The sequence below is a fragment of the Eptatretus burgeri genome, chromosome 9 (assembly GCF_056783735.1).
Source record: "Eptatretus burgeri isolate ZD-2024b chromosome 9, Ebu_testis_v1, whole genome shotgun sequence".
Lineage (NCBI taxonomy): Eukaryota > Metazoa > Chordata > Myxini > Myxiniformes > Myxinidae > Eptatretus > Eptatretus burgeri.
In genome coordinates, this window is record NC_140969.1 from 67,414,119 (window position 1) to 67,427,371 (window position 13,253).

Genomic DNA, 13,253 nt, shown 5'->3' on the forward strand with positions numbered 1-13,253 from the left:
AAGCCTACATTTGGGATTTGAACCTGGGTTCCCAGTGTAAAGCACAAGGGATATAGATGTGAATGTTAAATCGGCCAGTCAAGTTCAAGAGTTAATAACAGCGTATCAATCGGACACGAGTCACACATCGCACTACACGACCATCCACCACACCACAGCATTTTCCAAACGATGATGAGCAGAAAGCGGGCAGGTGTACAGTGCGCATGCGCACCGCGACCCTGCAGATCCCCATCCTACATGCGGCGCACGTCCACTCGACTCGTGTATCCTTTCGCCGTCGGACCCGCTCTATCGTGCGTTGCGCCTCGCATCCGCAGTCCACACCCCGCCTCGCCCCAACCCCGCACCCTCGGGCAGCAGAACTCTCCGCACGGAAACCACAGTTCAAAAAAGCGCGAGGCGCGGGTGGACGGCTGAGACGGGACGATATAGGGAGGATTGTTTGTGCGTCGCGCAGCCCGTGTCGCTCCGCGGGGCGCGCGCTCGCTCTCACGGGCAGAGAGCGCGACACCGATCGACAAAAAGAGCGACGAAAGCTGAGGAGAGCTGAGGAGAGCAGTGTTAAATCAACCGAAGGTAAGAATTATTACACTTTGCCATTTTTTTGAATTCTTCCCACATTTTTTATTGGGGTTTTTATTTTCCTCATTCCCGTTTTTTGATCACATGTATGTTATGCTGTCAATAATATTGCCTGCCATTCACCTCACGGCTCTGCCGATTCGCCCATCATCATGAACCGATCACGATTACCACAGGATTCAAGGCAAACAAACAAAAAAATGATCGAGGAGTTAAATTAAAACAAGAAACAGCAGGAAAAGATATACAAGAAGAGTTTTCCTGCCGCGCCTTTCCGGCTCTCATGATTCCTCTCTGCGTCATCTTCTTGCACATCTTGTTATCCTTGGGTGGGGGTCGGAGGTGGAGGGGAGGGGCGAGTGGGGAGGGGAGGGGCGAGTGGGGGGAGGGGAGGGGCGAGTGGGGGGAGGGGCAAGTGGGGAGAGGGGAGGGGTGAGTGGGGGAGGGGAGGGGCGAGTGGGGGGAGGGGTGAGTGGGGGAGGGGAGGGGCGAGTGGGGGAGGGGCGAGTGGGGGAGGGGTGAGTGGGGGAGGGGAGGGGCGAGTGGGGGGCGGGGTGAGTGGGGGAGGGGAGGGGCGAGTGGGGGAGGGGTGAGTGGGGGAGGGGAGGGGCGAGTGGGGGAGGGGTGGGAGGGGAGGGGCGAGTGGGGGGAGGGGTGGGAGGGGAGGGGCGAGGGGGAGGGGAGGGGCGAGTGGGGGAGGGGAGGGCGAGTGGGGGAGGGGAGGGGTTGTGTTTTCCCCTTTTTTCAAATCTACACACGTAACGGTTTTTCATGCTCTTGTTATTGTAGCTCCCTGTTTTTACAGGTCCCGCTATCGCAAAATAATAAATAATTCATGTGGTTCAGACGATCTTTTTTTTTAACGTCAGGACATGGGGTGGCAGGATGGCCAACGTGGGGTGGGGGATGACAGGATGGCCAACGTGGGGGGGGGGGGTGACAGGATTGCCTGCAGGTAATTGTGCACAATGGCCCCTCTCAGCTGTCTAGCCGGGGTTTGAATCCCGACGCAGCTATAAACTGTCATCCCGGTGTTTCACAGGTAGGATGATTCATCAAAGTATGTGCCGTCCCTCGGATGGACGTTCAAAACTTAGTGTCCTGTCTGCCTGCATTACTTGGTGCATGTTAAAGATCCCACGGTGTCCTTCACAAAGAGTAGGCGTCCTATCGCCGGCACGTGGCTAAATGACAAATTCCTACCCTCACGACTGAGTCGAATGTCATGCCTGGCCAGCTGGTTCGTGAAAGACTTGGGACAAAAACTTCCTCCAGCGAACCCCTACAACAACATGAGAATAATTGTGGCTTTTAAAGAAGTTAATGTTCAATGTGGAAGGAGCTCCATGGTTTAAGCAATTCAATGATGAGGATAACGAATCCATTCAGAATATTGTAAAGTGCGATAAATGGACAATACAGCTCTATGGCGCAGAAAGCAGGACAATTTCAAAATCTGTGTCTAAACACCTGGAAGGTTATTTGAAGTGTAGATCCTAAGAAGAATGATTTAGTTGCAAAGAAAGAAAATTGAATGAACAATTACGATGGTGGATGTAACAAGAAATCTTACGTGCTCGATTCTATCATAAAGAAGCTGAAATATTTTGGCCACAGGTATGTGTCACCTGGACCTACTAAAAAATATATATATATATATATATATATATATATATATATATATATATATATATATATATATATATATATATACTGACTGATTGGTGGAGGAAGCGCAAGATGAAGGCAGGGAATAAAATAGACAGGATGATGGAATGGATGAGGAGGGCAATGATGGAAGTATATATACTAGTACATGCCTGTAAAAAAAAAAAAAAAAAATTCAAACCACGAGCAACAAACAACAACCACACAGGCCGTTTCTTCGCTCTCGCGTGCCCGGACGTGCGTGACCCGGAAGTTCGCATATTATTCGCAGCTACGATTATTCGCAATTTAGTTTTAATACCCAATTATTCAATTAGCACCAAGGTATTTTACCTTTTCACAATGTCGTGGCAAGGAAAAACAAAAAGAGAAGAGAAGAGAGAGAAAATTTTTTTTACTTCCTGGTTCGGAGTATACCAGCACTCTGATGTTACCGAAATTTATGCACCGTCTAATATGAAAACCATCATAACTTGGGGCATCGTGTTTATCTATAAATGCGCAAAAGAAATCGAGAAATTATTAGAATACACGAAGTCATCACTCTCCGGGAGCCCATACGTTGTAACCTGTAATGGCGAACGCGGCTGAGCTTCCCTTCCCCATCGGCCACGCCCACGCAACAACGTGTCTTGTCATTGGTTTGGTAAATAAATGGCCATAACTTGGGAAGCACTTGTCCGATTAATATCAAACCTTGGAAAGGCACATCCTCAGGTCCCCAGCAATATATCTGGCAAGTTTCAATGAGATCGGACCAGTGGTTGTCGAGAAACAGCGGTCACACACACACACACACACACACACACACACACACACACACACACACACACACACACACACACACACACACACACACACACACACACACACACACACACACACACACACACACACACACACACATTGCTGGAAAAAAAAAAAATATATATATATATATCTATATATATATATATATATATATATATATATATATATATATATATATATGGCGACCAGGGTTGCGTCAGGAAGGACATCCGGCGTAAAACATGTGCCAAATCACTATGCGGATCATATGGATGATCCGCTGTGGCGACCCCGAACGGGAGCAGCCGAAAGAAGAAGAAGATATATATGTATATATATGTATGTATATATATATATATATATATATATATATATATATATATATATATATATATATATATATATATATATATATATATATATGTATTTTGAGGGAGATTGAAGTTAGATTGGAACAGCGTTCCATTACAGTCAACCCCTGGAATGAATATGATGATGATGATGATGATGATGATGATGATGATGATGATGATGACAATGATGATAATGATAATGAATTGTCAATGTTCATCAGGTAGTCTGCTCACCTCTGAGCAGTCCGGTCTGACAGGATTTGTTTCATGGAATCAAATCTGACTTGAACTGCCATCCTGGTGAAAATCATGATTGCAGTTCTGCATCTCTAAGAATGCCATCCTTTGGATTTGAACGTTTAACTAGCTGTTCTTTGGTGTTAGGTTTCACTCGCTGTTCTTTGGTGTAAGGTTTAACTAGCTGTTCTTTGGTGTAAGGTTTAACTGGCTGTTCTTTGGTGTTAGGTTTAACTAGCTGTTCTTTGGTGTTAGGTTTAACTAGCTGTTCTTTTGTGTTAGGTTGAACTAGCAGTTCTTTGGTGTTCGGTTTAACTCGCTGTTCTTTGGTGAAAGGTTGAACTCGTTGTTCTTTGGTGTTAGGTTTAACTAGCTGTTCTTTGGTGTTAGGTTTAACTAGCTGTTCTTTGGTGTTAGGTTTAACTAGCTGTTCTTTGGTGTAAGGTTTAACTAGCTGTTCTTTGGTGTAAGGTTTAACTGGCTGTTCTTTGGTGTTAGGTTTAACTAGCTGTTCTTTGGTGTTAGGTTTAACTAGCTGTTCTTTTGTGTTAGGTTGAACTAGCAGTTCTTTGGTGTTCGGTTTAACTCGCTGTTCTTTGGTGAAAGGTTGAACTCGTTGTTCTTTGGTGTTAGGTTTAACTAGCTGTTCTTTGGTGTTAGGTTTAACTAGCTGTTCTTTGGTGTTAGGTTTAACTAGCTGTTCTTTGGTGTTGGGTTTAACGTGCTGTTCTTTGGTGTTAGGTTGAACTCGCTGTTCTTTGGTGTTAGGTTTAACTAGCTGTTCTTTGATGTTAGGTTTATCTGACTGTTCTTTGGTGTTAGGTTTAACTCGCTGTTCTTTGGTGTTAGGTTTCACTCGCTGTTCTTTGGTGTTGGGTGTAACTCGCTGTTCTTTGGTGTTGGGTTGAACTGGCTGTTCTTTGGTGTTGGGTTTAACTAGCTCTTCTTTGGTGTTGGGTTGAACTAGCTGTTCTTTGGTGTTGGGTTTAACTAGCTGTTCTTTGGTGTTAGGTTTAACTGGCTGTTCTTTGATGTTAGGTTAAACTCGCTGTTCTTTGTTGTTCGGCTGAGCTCGCTGTTCTCTGGTGGAAGGTTTAACTAGCTGTTCTTTGGTGTTGTGTGCACATTTCAGATCCTTCAGTGTTTCTCAAAGAGTAGTTCATTGTGTTCCCATGATTGTGTGCTTGTATTTCAACGAAATTGACTGAATCCTCAATGACATCACACAATGTTTACATTGGTAAAAAAACAATCCTCTGAACTTTTTAATCTGACAATGACATCTTATTAGTTGTCATTACACTATGATAACTTTCGAAAACTGTATTATTTTCCAAAGAATATGCAAATTGATACTATCATCATCATCATCATCATCGTCGTCGTCGTCGTCGTCGTCGTCATCGTCGTTGTTGTGCTTGTAAGAAATCACATCCAGACAGTAGGCATACAATCACAGGCTTTACTCAAGAAATCTCCCCCTTCCCATGCACCCTCTTGTGTCTAAAGGCCCGGTCACACCTTGACGTTTTAGCCAACGTATGCCGATTTTTGAATTTTTTTTCTAAAACGCTGGCACACGTTGAATACGTTATGGGTAAGTTTTGATAACATTGAGAGCACGCTGAAAAACACTGCCATACATCGTTGTACGTTGGCTTTAAACGTTGTACTTTTTGGTTGTCCTCAAATTTTTTCATGCTTGAAATTTCACGACGTATGCCTGCGTATGACTCACACGTTCCGCTACGCTGGCCACAAGTTGTATGCACGGTCTGCGATCGTTGACAGACGTCAACACATGCTACTTGTAAGTTAATCATAAGTTGAGACACGCCGAGGTAATGTTTAGCGTACCCGAAACTTATTTCTAACCTATGATTAACGTGTTGTTGGCACGTTACGCGATCGTTGCCACACATCGACAGACGTTACTTTTAAGTTACTCATAGGCTGAAAGACGTTGGTATAATGGATCGTCCTTGCCTCAGCGTCCACGGCCACGGCCAGGACACTTATTTGCAGCATTCTTCAAACTTTTCTTCGGCATGACGAGGATGTTCACACTTCGATGTCTAGCTTGGCTATGATTCCAATTGTCCATCGGCAGCGTCTATTTAAAATAGTCGAGTTTGAGCGTTTTAACACGTTCAGAAGAAACGCTTCAAATTTCCAAACCCCAGCGTCAAAAAACAAAGGCGAGTGACAGCAATTTAAATCGTTCATTGTAAACAATGAAAATAGCTGAGTGGTACCGTTTAAAAGTCGTTGAGTGTAAAAAAAAATCCAATTGTTGAGCGCAAGCGTCTACTTTCAATAATGGAGATGCAGCCATTTAAATCATTCATTGTAAACAATGAAAATAGCAGAGTGGTACCGTTTAAAAGTCGTTGAGTGTAAAAAAAATCGAATTGTTGAGCGCAAGCGTCTACTTTCAATAGTGGGGTTTGAGCGATTTCACACGTTCAATAGAAACGATTAAAATTTCCGAGCGTCAGCGTCAAAAAACAAAGGCGAGTGACAGCAATTTAAATCGTTCATTGTAAACAATGAAAATAGCTGAGTGGTACCGTTTAAAAGTCGTTGAGTGTAAAAAAAATCCAATTGTTGAGCGCAAGCGTCTACTTTCAATAGTGGAGATGCAGCCATTTAAATCGTTGAGTTTATCATTTAAATCGTTAAATCGTTAAAGCAAGGACGATCCATCATATCCCACACCCTCCCCCTCACACTCACCTACTACTGCCAACATGAACAAACTACTACTAATACTAATACTAATACTGATACTGATACTGATACTGTTACTGCTGACATGGACATCGACTCAAAAAGGACTCGAAAACACTGTTGGGTTCCCCTTTTATGAACACCATTTTTATATACCAATTCCCAAAACCGCTGGGAACACGTCTTTATATGGCAGTTGTAAGCTAGAAACACGTTAATTTTTTTTTTTTGTCGACCGGAAGACGTCATTGGAATACGTCTACATACGTCGATGTGTGTTGGGACTACGTAAAGAATTGGTTCAAAGCACGTCAAACATATGTTAGAAATAAGTTTCGCGTAAAAAGACATTACCGCGACGTGTTTCGACTTATGAGTAGCTTATAAGTAGCCTTTGTGGACGTGTGTAAGCGTCCACATATCGTGTGTAAAACTTATCCCCATCGCATGCGGAACGTGTGTCATATGCCGAGTACGTCCAAAAATTTTGAACATGTTTAAAATTTCTTGACGTACTCTACTTACTACGACGTATGATAGCGTACTTTAGCATTCTACTCACGTATACCAAATTTACTCATACCGTATTTGACGTGCCCCAACGTTTTAGACACATTTTTCTTAGGTCGGCATACGCTGGCAAGATCGCCAAGGTGTGACCGCGATGTTGACACTTCCATGTCTACGGCAGTTATGATTCGAATCGTTGTGCGTCAGCCTTTTAATAGGCTACGTCACGACATCGTCGGCGATGCGTGCAACGCGCTATGCCTAAGTTAGACTATCGTTGGGCATCGGTTGTGTAGGCCGACAACAGGTTCAGCATTCGTTGGTATAAGTTATCTATAACACAACGAAACGTTCTGTGTCCGTTACCAATGCGTTATACATAAGACCAAGTCGCTATGAATACGTCCGAATCTTTAAAAAAAAACATCAAAAGTTCAACGTAAGCCAGCGTTTTACATACATTTTAATACGTTGCCATCGCTGGCTAAAACGTCAAGGTGTGACCGGGCCTTAAGATCCCATGAGCATTTACATAATCAATGTAATAACAGAACACAACAATCATCATCATCATCATCATCAACAACATCAACGGGCTTAAGAAGTGATGCAAACTATTAGCATATATTTAGCTCACTTGGACTTTAGTCCGGAGAGATTATGCGATCGAGCATTGCCGGTAGTTCAGTTAGTCAGTCAGTCTGTAAATACTTCAGTCATTATCACGTGAACCAAACACATGATTTTGATGAAACCTGGCCACAAGCTTCATATCTGATGCCTAACAAAGGTTTATTGACTGCATCAAAATCTGCTCTCATTAAGGGGGCCTACGGAGGTGGGTGGGGGGGGAGGGGGTTGGGGGGTGTTTCACCCCCCAAAATAATAGGTATTTGCTCTCTTCTCTGAAACTACACACATGATTTTGATGAAATTTGACCACAACTTTCATCACCCATGATGCACCAAAGTTTGTTCACGGCATAAAAAAATCAGGGTCAAAAGGGTCTGCTGGGGTTTTGAGTGACTATTGCTCCTGATCCAGGTGAGCTTCAGGACCCATGGTCCTATTATTTTCTGTAGTTTTCGTTCACAACCACCTCCACTGATCATTGACCAATATACAAACCTATAAACCTATAAAGTACCTAGTAGTTGTCTGTGAAGGATTTTACATCCAACAACACTCATGAAGTTGTTGGAGAGCATCACTGGGCGACAAGACTAACAGACCTAAAACAGCCCATTTGTAATTCTCCTTATTCCTCTTGTTCTTCTTCCTCCTCCTCCTCCTCCTCCTCCTCCTCCTCCTCCTCCTCCTTCTCCTCCTCCTCCTCCTCCTCCTTCTTCTTCTTCTTCTTCTTCTTTTTCTTTTTCTTCTTCTTCTTCTGCTTCTTCTTCTTCTTCTGCTTCTTCTTCTGCTTCTTCTTCTGCTTCTTCTTCTTCTTCTTCTGCTTCTTCTTCTTCTTCTTCTGCTTCTTCTTCTTCTTCTGCTTCTTCTTCTGCTTCTTCTTCTTCTTCTTCTTCTTCTTCTGCTTCTTCTTCTTCTTCTTCTTCTTCTTCTTCTTCTTCTTCTTCTTCTTCTTCTTCTTCTTCTTCTTCTTCTTCTTCTCATTTTTAGACAGCCCAACTCAAAATTTGTTTAAGCTCAGTACTTGGATGAAACACAAATCCACTGCATTTTAGTGTCCATCACTACTCATATTATAAGCCTGGTGTTGACTGAGTGGTTAGGGTGGTGGCTTGGGATCCTAGGGTCCTGAGTTCAAGGCCCGTTGGCTGCTGAATTAATACACCAGGGGGTTGACTCAGCCTGTCATCCTTCTGAGGTCGGTGAAATGAGTACCAGTGTGTACTGGTAGAGGGGCACTGCATCAGTGACATAGTCGTGCTTCCAAGAAATGATAGCTACCCCAGCCGCTAAGCTGCCATACGCAAGAAGAAGACTACTCATATTTTTCATAACTTGAAAGGATTCCACAAAATAGGTATAACTGCATCCTGAGTGTCGAGTCAAGAGGGGTGGGCAAGACATTGCCTGTCAATCACCCTGGTGGTGGCGGACCCATGGTGACAGTAACAGCTCACAATCACCACAAACACATAGCTGAATCCAATGTGTGTGTTTGTATGAATGGTTTAATATTTCACTGGTCAAATTCATGCATGGAAACAACCAACATATACTATCATTACAAATGGATGCAGTAATGGACCATTCTTCAATAGTTCTATGATCAAGATGCTCATAGTAGTTTATTCAAGATGCTCCATATTTTTTGTTTTTTTTTCAAATTTTTCTTCTTCGTAAGAAAATATTTTGTCCGACTAATTATATAAATATATGTATGTGTTGGAGAATAAAAAACAAGTATTGGTGTGTGCATCAGACTATTGCGAGTATCTCATTCGTATAACTTTTTGAACACCCCACACCCCACATTTCTGGTTATCACTGATGAATTATCATTGTGCCAGTTGGGTGAAGGCTCAGCCAAAAGTGTTGGTCTTTTGTGGTTTCCATCTTTGCATTTCATGATGCTGTGATTTTCGGTTAAAATTCCATATTCTAAGTTGATTTGTTCACTAATGTGTTTGCAATTCCTGTAAAATACACTCATTGCTTGTGATGTCCTTCTCCTCTATGGTGGAATTGATTGCCCATTCATACTCGAAGATGGCTGATCACTTTAAATATGTGAACAATCTGGTGAATTTGTTTAAGGTACAGAAACTGGTGCCCAGATAACAACCGTACTCTAAGGTAGCAAATAGTTTTACCTGGTGTTCAGGAGTGTCCAAGAAGACCACAATTTAGGCAGTAATTTTGAATTTTTCAGGGTGCCTGTGAGAATTCACCGACTCTTTGCAAAAGACCCTGGGATCTTTAACGTACACCAACGATTAGTGCTGGAAGATCGGTCCTCCAGCTTAGCCCCACGCTCTTCCGAAAGATGGTCCACACATTGATGGATCACACTGCCTGCAAAACACCATGGTGGCAGTTTATATCTTGGTTGAGTATCAAACCCAGGCTAAACAGTTCAGAGGTATTCGAGTATGTAGTATGTGAGTATGCATAAAGATTTTATGAGTCTTCAAGCAGAAAAATAAAATGTCAATTTATTTTACTTCGTTTATTGTTATCATGATCATTGAAAAATATATTGTTCCATACCGGTACCAACGCTCGTGGAAGAGCAGGACAACAGGGGGCAACGGATCAACAGACAAAATGAGGCGAAGGAAAAACGGTGGATGACAACAAACTGTTGCACCACAGCACAAGGAGAGGAATTATTCTTGAAGGGTGAGAACAGGGTTTCAGCGGCGTGTAAGCCAAAGATAATTTTCATTTATTTAAAACATCAACCTTATCTTCAGCATTACTCTGCCTTGTTGCATCCTGTGGAGGCTGTGCTAGCATGTCCAGAGATGGAGGCAGTTTGGATAAATCACGATTATCCCTGATAATTTTGGTCTGAACAATCTCTCACTGGGAACACCCATTCTGTTCGCAATTACCTTCCCAGCTGTTCAACTCCTTACCCTTTCTTACTGAATGCAGCTGTTCCTGAAGATTCCACACAGGCTTTCGCTCAGCTATGGGTACTATTTAGATAACTATATTGAGATGACTATTTTTAGAAAAACGTTTTTGGACATATATTCTTCAGATACCGGTGATGTGGTTGTTTGGTTTGAATTGTGGCTATGAATTTTAACTCTCGTTATATGTATATTTCAATAGTTATCTGCAAATAATTGATGCATTCTTCATTTACACCCTTTATGGCTTAGGGAACAAGAAGAAGAACAGGAAATCAGCAGGAAATTGAAAAGGAATGATAAGAAATTGAGAAAACAAATATTTTGCACATCCAGCTATATACTGTATGAGACACCAAAGCAGGAATGTTATGACGTGCATAAGAGGCCACATGGATATGGAAATCTTGATTACATGGTGGTGGGCAGTAATGCTGAAGGATCAAACAGTGGTGTTGGATGGAGTTGCTGATTGAAAGGAGGGTTCAATAGCTTGAGAAGTTCATTCCATACTTCAAAATGTTGTTCATGACTGAGTTATACGAAGAAACATTCAAACTACTTAATGAGGGATTTTCATTGCAAGAGGTTGAGTTGTTAAAAAATGCAACACCTCGAGCTCTGTTCAAAGGACAACCACAATGACCAGCTCTCTCTCTCTCTCATTGGTGTGAACCTGTTCACTTTTCTTCGAAACACTAATGGCAATGTAATCTGGCTTTGTTTCCAAGTAACTGGTATATGCAGAATCTAATCCACAAGGGGGTTGCAGAACACACACCCAGCTGTGCTCTATGTTGTTGAACCTCCATTTGGCTTTGTGAACTGATTGTGCTGACAGTCCTTTCTTGAATGCTGCACAGGCAAATATGGCTGAAAATGCATAATTTCTAAGCTGAGAAAGAATCTTTTCCATTGCCGAATCCAATTAAAATGTAGAGACAGAGGCAGGGATGGATACAGGACAGTGCTATGGACTATGGGTGAGGTTGCATTACCTTTTTATCAAGTCAATGGGCTTAGCTCTTCTGTGCATGACTTTCATTCAGCATGTCTGAAGGAATAATGCCAGAAAATAGCCTTAGCGCATGAATGAACATATCGAAGTCAAGAGATGTTTCACAAAAGGGCTGTGTTTATTTGCCTCGTGGAATTTCTGGCATGTTTATAACAGCGATTGAGACATTCCACGATGGCAGTTCTTGTGCACATGACTTTTTTGAATGCTTAACTTGATATCTTTGGTTGGGAAATGGATGTGTGGCTCACTGTAAGTCTGCTTGTTTCAGTGTAATGAGTATCTTAATTGGGATCGTTGTGTGATTGGCTTGGTTTTCACTCTGACTAAATTCAATCATTGAGTGACATTAGGGCTGCATCTCAAATAAAACTTCTGGACCCCATTTACACTTGCGCTTTATTCTGGTTTATACCGGTTTCAGCCGAGTTTGTGCAGTCACATAGCACTTTTGATGCTACTCCATGGATTTAAACTGGTTTGACATCAACTAGCTCAGAGCTTTTTTGACATTGTATAAAATGTTATATGCTGGATAGATCAACAGTATAAACACTGTTGGATCAAGATTACGATTAAAGATTGATTGTTTTCAAATATAGATTGAAATTTAATGTATTAAGCTCAGCTATAAAAGTTGAGCATGCAATTGAAAAAATATGTAAATAGATTCTTTATTGCATTTATATTGCACAAAGCTGAAATTCCAGACAACATCATTGACTGTATTATTAACATGAGAACATGAAGGACTATAATGGCATTCGGTAGAGCGCATACCTCTGCCAGGCTGAACAGTTTACCTTTTGTATCTCACTGAAAGTCCGGATCTGAATCCGGATCTGAACCAATATCGAATCACTTTGTTCTTGTCACCTACCCAAGTCATCCACCTACTTTTGTCATAATCCATCTATAAGTCTTTGAAATATCATGCGACATATCATTTATGGTCCCATCTCTCATTGGTGAGGAATTACCAAGGGAATAAAAACAAATATTCTCGTATCCGGATCTGGATCTTCACAAAATCTAATCAATTCTTCCTTGTCACACACCAAACCTGTCCACCAAGTTTCGTCCGAATCCGTCCATAACATTTTGAAATATCCTGCTCATAGGCAGACAAACAGACAATGGTGAAAACATAACCTCCGTCCACCTTCGGTGGCAGAGGTAATGAACTCATGCAGATAAATGTATATCCATATGAAATATATCCAGGTACTGTTAATGTGCAACTGACATGGGAAGTTATCCCATGAAATATCTTTTGAAAATCAAGATATGAGTTGCATGAATACAGTCATGCTGAAAAAAATCCCTAACTGGGCTTGACATTGACAGTTATCCAATTGTCCAAGACATTAAATGAAATTATTTTGGTACAGGTCAAAAGTCTGTTCCAGTTGTCCGGTGGACAAGTCAATATTTATGGCTTTATGCTAAGCACATCATAAGTACTTCTGATAAAAGTTCTGGAACAAGACAATTTGCACAATAAAAAACTGGAAATTTCAGAGAAATATCATCGGGAACATCCATTGCACTTGAGCACGAGCTATCCGCGACAGATCGGTCAGCTTACTTCCAACTAGAGGCAAAGTAATGAATGCATCATCACTGCTGATTATCGTCTTTTCTGTTTTCAAATATTTAACAGCCTGATTTTTGACAATTAGTTTCAATTTCATCCCAGTCTCAACTCTGGACAGGCAGCTGCTTCCTTCTCAGCAACGGTTGGAGGCCCGAAATCTCAATGAAGAGATCAGGACCATCTCCTTGTACATATCTCGGCATTTGACACAGTCTGG

At 42.0% G+C, this 13,253-nt stretch overlaps 1 protein-coding gene across 1 annotated transcript in view; it reads left to right on the top strand.

The window, feature by feature from the left end:
- The first annotated feature begins 248 nt into the window (after nucleotides 1–248).
- The window catches only part of LOC147020275 (spectrin beta chain, non-erythrocytic 1-like), a 264,618-nt gene continuing 251,613 nt past the window's right edge, over nucleotides 249–13,253 (top strand). The window contains exon 1 of the mRNA XM_085895518.1: nucleotides 249–579. The gene's annotated coding sequence lies outside the window, so the exon portion shown is untranslated. The remainder of the gene's footprint in view (nucleotides 580–13,253) is intronic.